The following is a 15,226-nucleotide window of genomic DNA, read 5'->3' as shown; positions in this document are numbered from 1 at the left end:
GGATTGTTGTATTCCATATACTTAAGAAAGATGTATTAAAAGGCTTGTAACATTATGTTCATTATTTTTAAAGGAAAAATTTCAAGAATTAAATTATTGAAAAGGTTCTAGACATTATAAAAACATTTATTTTAAAATGAGATCATGTAATATTCGTTTCTTTTAAAGTTCATTATGGTTTGTCTGTATTATAAAGAACCTACTAGTATTCCCTATGAAGTAAGCTATTTCTTGCCTATAGTATTAAATGAAGTAGCTGAAGAAATGTATTTAAATATTTAGGACTGCATTTTAATAGATGTTTTAATATTTTAATATATTGATGTTCCCAATTCGATTCATGCCAAGAAGCGACATTCGGAATTTATAAAGTTAAGTTGTGGTCAAAGGTCAACTAAAAGTTAAATTAAATATGTATCTTCATTTGGCGTAAGTCATTATAACACCTATGATTGACCTCCTGCATTCCGGCCAGCTCATTAATAATACTGTTCATTTGATAAATTCAGCGGTGGGATAAGCAGTTTGCTTGGGCCTCGTATAAATGTATCTCCGGGATGAATAACTGCTCACTTATTCTTATTTGTAATTACCAGTTGGCTGGGTCTGTCCCAAGTGTGTCCCATCTGGTTGGGTAGGTGGTGCAAATATGGCAGATATGCCAGATATCCTTCGTCCTTTGAGTCCTCGTGTGTTGTGTTCTGTGTGCTGTGGGCTTTGGGTGGGGTAAAATATTTTCGGAAGGAGTGGTGCGTGCGGTGGGCAAATGCAAAACCTATAAATCTTTATCCAGTCCGCATTATTGATTGGCACTGGCCAGGATACGCAGGACACGCAGGACATATGCTGGGCAATATTACGAATATTCATGCAAGGGAACGGTCAGTAATGTCAAATTTGCGGGGCGTGTCGGGCCCCCCCAAAAACTATGGAACTTGGGAACTCCACCCTATCGATACGATACGATACGATAGAGATTACCACCCCCCACAGGACAAAAGCGAAACTTGTCCGACTTTCCAATAATAGGATAAATAAATAATTCAAATAAATAACGCCGAAATAAAATCAAATGCAATGACGAGTTATGATGCCCACATAAGACTGGATGTTAGATGGCATGTTGTACTTACTTATATATCATGTTGTTTGGCTATGTGTCCCGAATGATTGGGGAGCTCGTAAATCACCGACAAGGGGCAGATCGCATCCCTTGGCCCTTGATTAGAGGCAAGGATGAGGAGACGAGATGCCCCTGGCCACTCGAGTGTCAAGTGCCTTGGGCATTCCAGAATAAACAATACGAGTACGTATAGTATGGTATATCTTTTGTATCTCTGGTTTGTCATAAATATTCCGTCTGTGTGTTGGGCGCACAAAAATTTATCATTTGAGTCAAGTTTGTTAATTATTTATGTTGCCCCTGGTCTCGATGCCTCATATTTTGCTCTTTTGCGATCTGATTTATGTGCGAGTGTGCCAAAAACTATATATATAGTACAGTGAAATCTTTGGTTCGCCTTGGGAATGGCGTGACATGTGACATTTCATGACAAGTCCTGCATACTGAATTAATTTAGATAAACAAACAGATTTATTGTGTGGCCATTTCATTTCTAGTCTAAGCCAAATCCAAATCCTAATCCCAATCCATAGCCATATCCATATCCATATCCATAGCCATAGCCATTCGTTTCGCCAGAATGGCGAGTCGTTAGTCAGATTCGATTCGGTTTTGGGGTTTTTGTGTTTCAGTTCGATCCCGGTGAAGTGCAATAAAGTCGAATTTAATTGCCCGTTTGAAATGAGCAAACTTAATGGACAATGACTCATTAACACTGACACGTCAAACAATAATGGCGTGTCTGGGATGTTTGCCGAAAAAAGGACGAGCGGAAAGGCGGAAATTGAAATAACGCTTCCTGCGAAAATGCTACGATGGCCACGCACTATACACATATATATATATATATATGTATGGATATATAGAACACGTCCAGGTCCATGACAAAAGCCCGCCTTCCACATGGGCACATCAAAAGGACTCACAGGACTCACAGAACTCACGGACACACTCGCAACTCGAGCACAAAAAAAGCAATTAAGCGTTGAAAGCAATCTTAAGCGCCACTGACGGTGACAGTAAAGACAAAAGGGAGGGTGTGGCACTGGCATTGGCATCGCCATCGGAATGGTGCGAGTGTGAGGCAGTGCCTCAGCCCGGGCTCCATGTGAACTCCGATGGCTGCCGAGTGGCGTGGGTGAGTGGAAGCCCTTAAGGATGTGACATGAAATGCTTATCAGCAGGCACAGGCACAGCACTCAGGCACTGAGAGAAAAAGTGGGCCTATAAATATAAAATGAAAGTAAAAGCTATTTCTGCGACTTATAGAATACTATATTGACTATTTCCGAATTTCGGTTTTTGATTTTGGATTTTTATATCCACTCGTATGCGTTTTATACTGACCCTCCCAAAAATAAGGGGCTGTTTTTTATAGCATTATTAATATGAAAGAGAGAGAGAGCAAGGTAGTGCATCTAAAAATTATACTTAAAGCTATATAAACAGTTCCGTTTTTGGCTTCGATTTTTTCATTCCCTCGTATTCGTTTTATACTGATAACTCCAAAAATATGGTGAAGTAATTTATAGTAATATAGTAGATAAGAGAAGAGGGAGAACAAGGGAGCGACTCTAAAAAATTATACTTAAAGCTATATAACTTATTTTTGAATTTCTGTTTTTGATATTAGACTTTTATATTCACTCGTATTCGGGTTATACTGATCCTCCCTAAAATGTGGGGTAGTGTTTTATTTAAGATAGTATTGATAAGATGAGAGAGAGCAAGAGACCGTCCTTAAAAATTAAACTTTAAGCTATATTAACTATTCCCGAAATATGTATATTATTAACTATATTCACTCGTATTCGCTTTTAAAGATCCTTTCGAAAATATAGGTCAGTGATCTATAGTAATATTAATATAATAAGAAAAACTTTTACATTAAACTATATAAAATATTCCCGAATTTCGGTTTTTGAATTTAGATTTTTATACCCTCTCGTATTTGTTTTATACTTATCCTTCTAAGAATGTGGGGCAGTGATTTATAGTAATATTACGATCTTAATTTCGAGAAGAGAGAGAGCAGAAGAGACAGAGCAAAGGGAGAGAGAGCAGAAAAGAGAGAAAAGAGCGCCTCTGATTATTTATCAAGAACAAATCGTGCCAACTGATCTGTTCTTGAGTGATGAACAATGAGCAATATATGCCATTTGCGATTTCGCAACACTTATTTTTCTGCCTGTAAAGAGCCAGTTCTCCGAGGAGGAAACCCACCCCACCACACACACAGCACACCCAAGACAGTACGCCTAGGAAATTAGTTTTCCCACAGATAAAACTCTGTGTGTCAATTAAGCGGGCAATGGACAATGGACAGGGGCCAACCCATCCGCATCCGCATCCGCATCGAATGAGTTCGATCAAAATGTAGCCGGCGTAGAGCTCTTTAAATGTTTTTCCCCCTAAAATCAGCTCACTCCTTCGACTCTGGCCGGGATTGATGGGGAATGTGGGATGGGGGGCTCTACATATGTATTTGCCCCGTTTGTTTGTCCACAAAATTATTCCGGCAGCCATCGATTGGCGGCGACTAATGAATAATGCCTGATTTCGCCTTCATTGCCTGAGGGAATCCGCCGCTGTCCATACAAATGAGCCCCACTGACAAGTGGAAAGTGGCGGAATTGGCCAGGACAAGTGGCTTGGATTGCCATTTGCTGTTTGCCGTTTGCCATTTGCCATTCCGTTGACCTTTTTGCCGCATTTCAGCGGCGATATTCGCCCTCTAACATACGGGTCACAGCCACGTTTAATTGTAGTGCCATAAAAACCAACGAGCAATTATCTGTTTCTCACCAAACTAAATGAAAGGTCGCGATTTATGGCAGTTCCAAATATTATTCACAAAATTCGAAGGAAAATTCGACTGTTTTGATATAGAAATGTTCTTGTTAAGCTTGTCTTACTTTCTGGAATTTATAAACAAATTATATAGTTCGGTACCTTTTTTAGTTGTGTTTTTAATCATTTTGGCAAATTTAGGAACAATCTAGCTGGCCCCTTCTTTTATTGAATATTTTTTAAAAATAAGTGTAATTTTAATTTCAATTTATAATAGCTCACAACTTATTACAAATATAATGTATAATATAATATTCAAAGTACCAAAATTTAAATAAGGGCTTTTAAAATGTACTTCTTTAAAAATTTAAAAAGAAATATAAAAAGCAGGACATGTTCTTAGCCATTAATTTATTTATACGTATACTAAATTTATAAAACATTAATCCATTTACTTGGAAGAGTAAAAAAAGGTCAGCCAGGAAATATTAAAAAAAATGATCCTTTGTTTTAAAAGTTACATTGTTTAATTTATAGGACTTATTATAATTACTTATATAAGGACACATACTTGAGAGCCGTGTTGTTTTTATTGCCAGTTCAGAAAATTACTGTCTCTTAATGTAAATACTGTCACATAATTGCAATATATACACAGGTGATTTTAAATTACCCAAAGCCCCACAATCTAATTACAGGTGGTGCGGCTAATGCCTTTGAGCTGACCAATTCCAAAAAAAAACCGCGTAAATCTGTGTAAAAAGAGCGCCGAAACAGAGGATATATTTCACAGCACATGCCCATGGTCACATCTGTCCCAAAAATGAGGCCAAAATTACATTACAAAATCGAAGGAGCGGAGGCGGAAACGGAAATGGAAATATGCGGGGTGAGTTGCACATTTCCAAGGGGGTGGGCAATAATTTGCCACTTCCAAAAGAAGGTGAGTGGGAGGGATTTGGGAGCGGCCCAACCGCAGTGCCAAGAAAAAAGCAGCTTTAAAAACCGCCTTGTTGCCATGTAGCCTTGTCCCACAAGCTGTTAGAAGAAGGTAATTGCTATAAAATTGCTTTGTAATTGCTTACTAGAAACAAATAGCCGTCACATTAATAAAAACAAAAGAAGCAAAAAGTGTGTTGCTCAAAAGCGGTGTTTTGTGACGTGGGTCGTAAGTCCAGAAACGATGGCGATGGCGATCTATTTCGGTACCGGGCGTTGAACCGCTTTATTTAATTAGACGCTCACAAACCAATTAATCAATTTGCGCTTCTGCCTCCCCTTTTTTAAAGGACCTTCAGGACTTGCCGGGACCTTTTTTTGGAGTGCGGGGAACCTTTTGGAAACAAATACACCACCCCCCCTATATTGTCAATGTCAAATTATGTACACTTTTATGCTAAAATAAAGTGATGCCTGTTGTTCTTGTTGAAACGGAAAAATGTGTAATGAAGAGTGAGTTTGGCATGGCACAGCGAAAAATAAATAGAATCCAGTTAAGACCATTTATCACTCGACAATTTGTATGCTCCCAAAGAATTTATTTGGGCGGGGGGGGTATTTCGCCTTCGCCTTGCCGATGATGTAAAATAAAATTATTTACAGAGGACTGGATTTTTCACCCTCTTTTGGAATTGTTAACCGCATTTTTGGTGTAATTCCCGCTGCTACGTGTTGTACTGCCAAAAATATTTACTTATTTACAGACCTCACGGTCGGTCGGCTCGGCCATCAAAAATATCATTAAGAAATCTGCCACTGATTTATTTTTGGCCAAGTCAGAGTCAGAGTTCAGCCTTGGGTTAAGGTTGGGGCCATTCTGACCCCCGGGAATCGCCTTGGAATGTGGAAATATTAAGTGTCCTGTCTGTCATGAGTCCTTCAGTCAAATACTATATCAAATGCCTAACTGTAATTAATTGGCGTTTCCTTTCATTCTTTCAAAGTGCTTGATATGTGATAAAAAAAAAATTATTATTTATTAAGCCTGTGTAAGTCTGGTAGGATTATGGTAAACAACATCTCTATATTAATATTATTATTAAACCATATAAAACTATATAAACCTAATTCGTTTTTATTCCTTTTTTTTAGTTGGTTATATAACAAATATAAGCCTTAATATAAATACATATGCATTAAACAATCAACTTAATATTTTTTGAACATTTAGATTCATACTTAAATAGTTTAGAAAAGTGTTTTTGTGAATTTGGCATGTTTTTATGACAATCTATAGAGCTTTTTAAAATTAAGAAGTAACACAACCAGTTAAAAAAACTTTTCTCTGTAAGATTGTTGTTAAGGAAATATTAGCATTTGTATAAATTATGTTACTTATACTTTTTAAATTCCATAAAAACAAATATAAAAGTTTATTATATCAACTTAAGCTTTGTAGGAAAACATTTTTAAAATGTTAATGTTATTTATAAATCCAAGTTCCCTCTAAACGATTATAATTATTTTAAAGATATGCTTTCTTTAGTTCATCTTTTAAAAAATGTGTAAAACCTAAGGTGTTTATACACACTTTTCTTTTTCAATTTGATGAAAGTAATACACCTGCTCAATATTTTATTCAGTGTCATAAAGCGACACCTTTAAAAAACGTCAGAAAATTAATTCCTGAGGCCCATTACGACAGTTCCCCGAGAAGGCAGACACTCCAGACAGTCGTCTTATGGTCGTCTGAAGGTCGGATCCCAGTCCCATTTCACAACCGGATTTCACATCCCCCTGGAGATCCTGTGCCAGTAATATCCAAATATCCAGCTTAATGCGTAACTGGCCATTTGTGTGCAATAATGCCGTGTACGTACAACAATAACCGAATAAAATATGCAGCACAAGTGTAAATGAAATGCCAAATGCCAAATGCCAGAGGTGAAAGTGGGGAACGTTCCCCCCGAACGACATTTGCATATTAAAAATTTAGCACATGCACTTTGGCAAGTCGAGGGGGCAATAAACGCGTGTAGTCAATGCTAATGTGCCCATTACCGTCGCGTGAAATTCATGATCTGATGCAAATCTAGAAACCACATGCCGCCCACACATCCGGCCGATAAAATTCACAACTCTGGTGACAAGCGGAATCGGCCTTGTCCTGTTTTTTTTGTTGTTCCTTTGCCGGAAATGGAGGGGAAATGCGAGCGGAAACGGATGGCGGGATGCCGAATGGCGTTTAATCGCAGCCAGTGCCATTGGCAACGGCTGCCCCACTGAAGAAGGTGTCATAAAAATCCTATTATGCGCATTACAATATCAAAGGAGCAGGCCCGATGCCCCGGAATCCCAGAGGAAATCCGTAATATGCGGGCCACACAGGGACGCGATGTTGCTATTGTTGCTTTTGTTGCCTTTGATGCCGGCAACCAGTAACCAGAAACAGACACACACATAACTGCACTTGGAGAAACAAAATGCAGTTATCCGACACATTTAAAAATTTAAATATTTTTAGGGATTTATAAAAAAGGAGTATCTGTTGTTTGAGTACAAAGACAATAAAGTGTGGGTAGGCTAGAAATGGATGGGAATTATTGGGTTACATAATCATAACTTTAAAAAGTTGAACGATTATTGACATTTAATTTTTCCGAACTTATAAAATAAATGTTTAAAAATAATATTAATACAATTTAAATGTTGTTATTAAGTACTGATTAGATACTAGCAACCTACATATACGTTCTACAAGTGTGTAGAGTCCACCAAAAATGTTAAAATCGAAAAAAAAACTAAAATCATGAGGAGCTTATTTTTATAGAACCATTTTTTTTGGATTGAAAAATATTCTGAAAATTTAGAAACTCCAAAATCATAAAAACAATTAAATAGAGTTGTATAACTTATATTATAAATTTGTATACCCTAGGTATTGCAATATTTTTGTAGACTGTAAGGACTTAAAAATTTGGAATCCCAAACTATTTCTAGAATAAGAGTAAAAAACTAAAGAAAAACGAAAATTTTATATTTTACAAAAAAATCCCAATGCAAAAACTCTAAGAAACAAAAAATATTAATAATGGGGTTAAACAATTTTTACTTTAAATTTAAAAAAGGGGTTTATATCTTTTTCAAAAATATACAAGGGTATAAAAACTTTGTATCCCTAAAGTAATCTTTCTTTGTTTTTCCGGGTGTACTTAAGTCGACCTATCGCATCTCTGTTGGATGCTCACTTGCATCGTCTTTTGACAGATATGCCCATAATAAAATGTATCTGGCGGAGGAATTTTAATAAATTTGCAAGCACATCAACGACGGCCGAGAAGGTGTTTCGGTTTCGGTGCTGCTGTTGCTGGTCCTGATGCCAATGCCTCTGGCCCCAGGAACAGATCCAGAAGCCAGCACCCAGAACTCAGAATTCAGAATCTAGAATACCCCGAAGAACAGGGCTCCACACCCAGAGCGACATAAATTATGACTAAATATGAACCGCCGAGGGTACGGGGTCATGACCACAGGGGCTTCACTTCCACCCTCGGAGTGCGATTGCGATTGGCATAGGTATTGGGTTAGGGTTAGGGTTACGGAAGTGGGTGGCGGTGCCCGGAATCGGTAGAGGGTGCGTATTTTATGTTCTGCTTGGAGGAAAAGGTCTTTGGGTGCCAGAAAATGTGGCAAAACATAAAAGTGAGCAGCATCAAGCGCATAATAAGCGAATTATAGAACGTTTAGAAGGGTCACAGTGGATCCCAGGGCATCCGAGTTCCCTGGAAAAATATGTATATATATCTACATAAATATATATCCCCTCGTTACAGTGTGCTCCTGCCTTGGCCAATGCAAATTTACATTAATTTAGGCTGGGCAGGGCGGTGCGGCACTGTGCTCAACATTCAATAAATGAGTTCTATTACGGCAATGAAGCGGTAAAAATGAAATTTTATAGCTCAACCCAATTTACAAATGACTTGTCCTCCCCGGAGTAGCCGAATCGGCCTGCCAATTGAATTAGGGCCAAGGCGGTTGGCAGATAACATCAAAGATGCTCCCTTGATTAGGAATCGCCGGGGAGTTCGGCTTAAAAGACAATTTTTCTTTTATAGTTTTGGCATGCTTCCACATTTTGGCACAACATTCAGTTTTTTGGCTACAAAAATAAAAATAAAAGTCAGAATGGGGATTGTCATACCTCGTTGAGCTCGTTGTTTAATTTCCAATCTATTGGCATTCAAACTTGGAAATTTTTAATTTTTGCCAATTTTCGCAAAAAAAGCGATGTAACCCCTTACAAAAAAGGCGAAAATTGGTAAAAAAATAAATTTTCCTTAAAGTGATAGGGATCGTTAGCATGTTTAGCAAGCTGCTCAGAACAGTCGGTCTTTTGGCTGTACAATTTAATTTGGCTGAACTACGATTGAAAAACCGGAAAGAAAAGTCGCATTTTTGTTTAAAATCCGAATATCGTATTTTTGAGAGAAATCTGGACTAACAAAGTTCAGTTTTTTTGCTATAAAAATAAAAATAAAAGTCAGAATGGGGATTGTTATACCTCGTTGAGCTCGTTGTTTAATTTCCAATCGATTGGCATTCAAACTTGGAAATTTTTAATTTTTGCCCATTTTCGCAAAAAAAGCGATGTAACCTCTTACAAAAAAGGCGAAAATTGGTAAAAAAATAAATTTTCCTTAAAGTGATAGGGATCGTTAGCATGTTTAGCAAGCTGCTCAGAACAGTCGGTTTTTTAGCTGTACGCCCTAATTTGGCTGAACTACGATTGAAAAACCGGAAGGAAATGTCGCATTTTTGACTAAAATCTGAATATCGTATTTTTGCGAAAAATTTGGACCCTCTTTTTCGCCATAAAAATTCCGTTTTTAGGCTGCCAAAATAAAAATAAAAGTCAGATTATGGAATGTCATACCTCGTTGAGCTCATTGCAAAAAAAAGCGATGTAACCCCTTACAAAAAAGGCGAAAATTGGTCAAAAAATAAATTTTTCTTAAAGTGATAGGAATCGTTAGCATGTTTAGCAAGCTGCTCAAAACAGTCGGTTTTTAAGCAGTACGCCTTTATTTGGATGAACTACAACTGAAAAACCGGAAGAAAAGTTGCATTTTTGACTAAAATCTGAATATCGTATTTTTGAGAAAAATCTAAGCCCTATTTTTTCGCAAAAAAACACTGTTTTGGGCAAATAAAGGTCGGTCGGTCTTTAAGCGGACTTTTAGTTTGGCTAAATTACGAATATGTTATGTAAAAATGCGAAAATTGGCCATAAAGTATTACTCATGGGAGTTTCAAGCCAAATTACCCAAATTTTTGAAGACGGTAATTTAGGAAAAAAAAGTAGTACCCTTTATTTCTTTTCTGCCGAGTTCCTTGAATGCTCTGCAATATCTCATAATCTATTTATCCCATTTTCGCGCGTGTGACCCGCATATTAAGCATTCTGGCCAGTGATTCCGATGCAAGATTTATACTTGACTTAAAACGGCATTCCACAGACCTTCGAGGCCGGGCTGTTGGGTTTGGGATTCAGATGGGGATTGGGATTGGGATTGGGTAGATGTCGCTAACTGACCAACACCAATTTCCCTGGGGTGTCGTAATTTTCGAGATATGAATGTAAAATAATTTTTCGCCTCGAAACTGTCGAATGTGGGTAGCTTTGTAATTTGTTACTCTCTCGATAAAGGTTGCCCCTAATCAATATTGAACACTGAGCAGTTAAATATTTGAAACTACATTTTTTCTTTTTGCTCCTAGCCTATTCAATTTACATCCCCAGCTTATGCTAAGACCAGCGAGGAAATGAATCAAATGAAAATCAATTATCAGCGAAAGAGGCTAAACAAATTCCTCAACAGACACGTGACCTAAAAATCACAATAAATCCGTTAAAACTCGACGGAAATACTTAACCTAAGGCCTTCCCGGACGCAGGAAAATTTCAATAAGGCAAAAAAAAAAGAAGCCAGAAACAAAAAAGGAAAAAAACAACAGGCGTGCCAGCATTTATTTGATGCCGTGGGTGAAGATACGGGTGCGAAGGCGAAAAGCAGAGCAATCTACATAGCAACCCCGTAAGGCCGTAACTCCATAACTCCGTGTCCATCCTTAAAGGACGACGGCGCCTGGACTGACACATTATTAACTTGTCATACAAAGATAAAAATGTATTCGCTTGCGCTGCACGAGATCAACATAAATGTCGGCAGCTTTATAGCGCCGCGGAACCCTCATCCCCTTCTCTCTATAACTCCTTCCACCGACATGCCTTCCCATTCCCTTCCCCCGGAACTGAAAAACGGAAAAACTGAATCTGAGGTATTTCGGTTTGGGTTGGGGGGTGGTGGACCGTAGGACCGTCGAAAAGATGAAAAATTACTATAAAACGTTTTGTGGCATTTTAATGTCCACAAAACTCGCTTCTGTTCCTTTATGAAAAATTCAAAAGAAAAACAAAAGTTAGGAATGGAAATGGTATGTGGGTTTGCGAATATGCTTTGTGGGAATGCTTCCTTGTTTGATGGCATTGCGATTGTAAAGGCCGGTGGATTCAATTTTCCCTCCCCAAAACTTTATCGTATTAAAATTAGGGTTTCAATCATTTGTCACAGTAATCGGACTGAAAGCTCTTCCTGTCTGCAAATATTAGCATACTGCATAGTTTTCAGTTCTTTGTGGTCAAAATGTAGTATTTATGGTATTGAAACCTCAAACCCCATTTAAAACGGCCTAAATATTAATTTTATAAGATCGGAAAGAAAACTTTTTGTTGATCTCCAATAAAATTTAAAAAAATATTTTAAGAGATAATTATTGAAAACTTTAAAAATACATTTTTTTAAATACTAAAATAATATAGTTTTTTCGTTTTAGCCTAAAATGAAATAAGAAAAACATATCTTGGAACAGAAGAATATTGGAAACTTTTTCATTCATTTTTTAAAATATTAAAATAAGAACTTCCTTTTTTTTGGAATCCTTGCCTTATAGAGTCGAAATAGCTTTGCAAGGGTAAAAAAGTAAGATTTCATCGTCATGATTTTGTTTGTGATTCATCTCGATAAGATTTCGAGGGGAAATTAAATTTTTGCGGGCACCCTGAACTTTGGACGATGGAAATCCAATTGCCTTCGCTGAATGGTAATCAAAACAAGTTGATGGAGATAAAATCTGAATACACTGCAATGGGCACAAATATTTTCTTTTCAAAAATTCTGGGCATTCCTTTGAAGTGTGTCGCGTTGCCATCTACTTGATTCTTTGTTTGCCTAACCTTCCAAACTCCGAACTTGAACTTTTCATCCGAATTACTGCCCTGCCCTGGAGCTTCACTTTAAAGTCGCTGGAGTTGAGTTTCAGGGGGGTATTCGGTATGGTATGGTATGGTATGGGGCATTCTTTGACTGCGCTAAACGGACGGAAGGCGGTAACTGCGGACAGGAAGTTTTCTTGAAATTTACCGATAATGCGTAAAATTCCATTAAATCGGGTGTAATTAAATGACATTTACTTTGGCCACATTAAAAAGGGCATAAATCAGCGACTTCTGTAGCAAAGCATATTTCGACCCCGGGCAAGCGATACCCGTAGGTTTTGGGTTTCTTTTTTTTCCCATCTTTTTTTTGGGGGGGTAATGACAAGATGACAGGATGGGGACGGCAGAAGGAACTTTCCTCCTCGTTTGCGTACAAAAAGCCAAAACAAATATGGGGTGAATTGCTTTACTTGGCTTTTTTGGTAGTGGAATGGGATGGGAATGGGATGGGAATGGATGGACAGAGAGGTATGATGGTACTATAGAACCGTAGTACCATAGTACCAGGAGGTGTGGGGGCAAACGGCGCGGAATCTGCTGAGAAACCTAATTTATTGAAAAATTGTTTCTCGGGGTGTGTCGGTTTGACTTGCTGTCGTTTTTGTTTTTGTTCCTGTTCTTGTTCTTGGCCTTTGCCGGGGGGCATGCTGTGACCTTTTCGCTGGCGCTTTTGTGTTTGTGTTCACAGTGTTATAAAGACAACATTCTACTACTTAATGTCCGTCGCACCATCTAGAACACCCACTCCAACTCCAACTCCAATTCCAACTCCACCTCCGCGCAGCTGCTGTTCCTTTGTAGAAACTGAAAAAAATGTGCATCAAAGAACAAGTTTTGCCCATTCACAACCACCATTTGAGAAGTTCCCCCTTCTCCATGGCAGACTATAAAAAGTTTGGCCTGCCTCCACCTGACAGCCGCTAAAAGCCACAAAATCGTACATTAAAAAAAAAAATAAGCAAAATATTACTTTTGGGATGACCGCATTTCCTTACCTACGATTTAACTTTCCTGTTTTCATTAGAAGCCGCGGTAAATCACCGGGATTTTTTCCCCAAATATATATATGTGGGAAGGTCCAGTGCAGAAGTTCAGATGGTGCAAAATCAATAGTGTAGATACCACTCTGGAGAGGGAAACTAAAAGGCAACCCTTTTAATCAGCACAAAATACACGTATTCTTCTCGCGTAAGTGGGCATTATCAGCCCGAGGACTCAAAGGACACCAGTTTCGGAAATAAACAACTTTGGCAAATAGGGATGGTTTTCCTTTAACTTAAGTTAGAGTGGCGGTACATTTAATTGAAAGCGTAGTAGTGCAATGCGGGTTCTAGGCTTATATCCTCCTAACTCTACTTAACTTAGTTTAATTTAAACATTATACGTTTTATATAAGCTTACGTTTTTTTAAGCTTTTAATTTTTTAAAAGGATACCTTACGTGTTTTTCAGTTTTCAGAGGAAAGGACTTAAATTAATTTTCAGATATATCATTTTTTAAGATATCATTTAATACCAGTGTTTAAATCTTTCATAATACTGTTGTTTTATTAGAAACAATATTTTTATAATAAAATAGAGAACTTATCTATATACAATAATATTTTAAGACTCATAAATGTCATACGTTATAGTGTTATTTTTGGAAATTCCCGAAAATGCCAATCTGTCATTGTGGTTATTGAAAACAAGAAAACTTCATTGTGTATTAAGACATAATATGTGTGTTCACAAGGCCAATGGATTTCCCATTGCTGGATTGTTGGACAATCCGCCTTGGTAGTTTTGGGAGTGCCTAAGGAGGAAGTTCGGGTAGCACTGGGAGTACAAAGTGCAGCGAATGCCGTGTTAAATCCAGTCCCATTCGGGGATGTTGGGATGGAACACACACGCAACGGAGGAGGTGGCAATATGAAAACGGGAGCAGCGGGATGGGATGGAACACACCTAAAAGATTGATGACTGTCGTGGCCATTTGGCGTTAGGACTTTTCAATTATTGGTTCGACATGGCAGTGGTTTGCGTGATTTGCATTGTTTCAGCCTCGGTCCTGCAGGATATACAGGATACACAATATACAGTCCTGTTTGCTTTGCCGTTGCCGTTGCTATTGCCACATCATCGTGTCGCGGACACTCTGTCATTTGGCTGGATGGTCGTTGGTCCTTGGTCCTTGGTCGTTAGTCCTGAAATCCAGTCGCTAAGTGTTGGCAAACAATCTGTGTGGAAGGGCAGTGAGCGGGCTCTGTCCGAATATGCAATATGGATCCCTGTTCTCACATAATGATTTGTCAAAACTCTGATTCTGCACAATGCACACTGGTCAGATGTACTAAAAAGCTACTGGAATATCTTGATAAATGGTATTCAGAGGTGTATTGATCAGATGATTTTAAGAAAATTGTTTACAATCTATAGCATAATTTTTAAAATTCAATTTCCTGAGATCCTCAAATAAAATATTATTATATATGTAGTTTATATATAAACATAATTTTTACTGTGATTTTCTTTGTGGGATAAATATACTTAAAAATGTTAAATACTTTTTGGTGGATTTTTACAGGCCTTTGACATTTTTTTAGCATAACTGATTTTCCATAGGAATATTGTATATTTGTAACCAAACTTGTGTTCGTAACTTTGATTTTGGGGATGTGAAACAGTGTGCTATGGGCAGTACTACAAGTCACTCTCATTAATTAAACCAGGAAGAACCAGACTCGGTTGATTTAATGCAATTTCGCCATCTCATGTCTGCTGAGGCCGAAGCTACTTACAGAATGTATTTTGGTATTATATTTGTTTGATTAAGGTCCTACATTTTACTACACAGATTACTTACCTTCTGTGTGCTAAATTTTTTAATTTAGCTTGTATTTAGTTTTAACATTTTATGTTATTTAAGTTAACGACATTTAGTAGATGGATAATTGAAGTTATGTAATAAATATCCTTTCAATAAATAACTAAAATATATATATAAGTAAAAATAAATATATTATATAAATAACTAACTGGAATCAATCAACAACA

This window comes from Drosophila subpulchrella, chromosome X, assembly GCF_014743375.2.
Source record: "Drosophila subpulchrella strain 33 F10 #4 breed RU33 chromosome X, RU_Dsub_v1.1 Primary Assembly, whole genome shotgun sequence".
NCBI classification, from domain to species: domain Eukaryota; kingdom Metazoa; phylum Arthropoda; class Insecta; order Diptera; family Drosophilidae; genus Drosophila; species Drosophila subpulchrella.
This window is presented reverse-complemented; position numbering follows the sequence as displayed.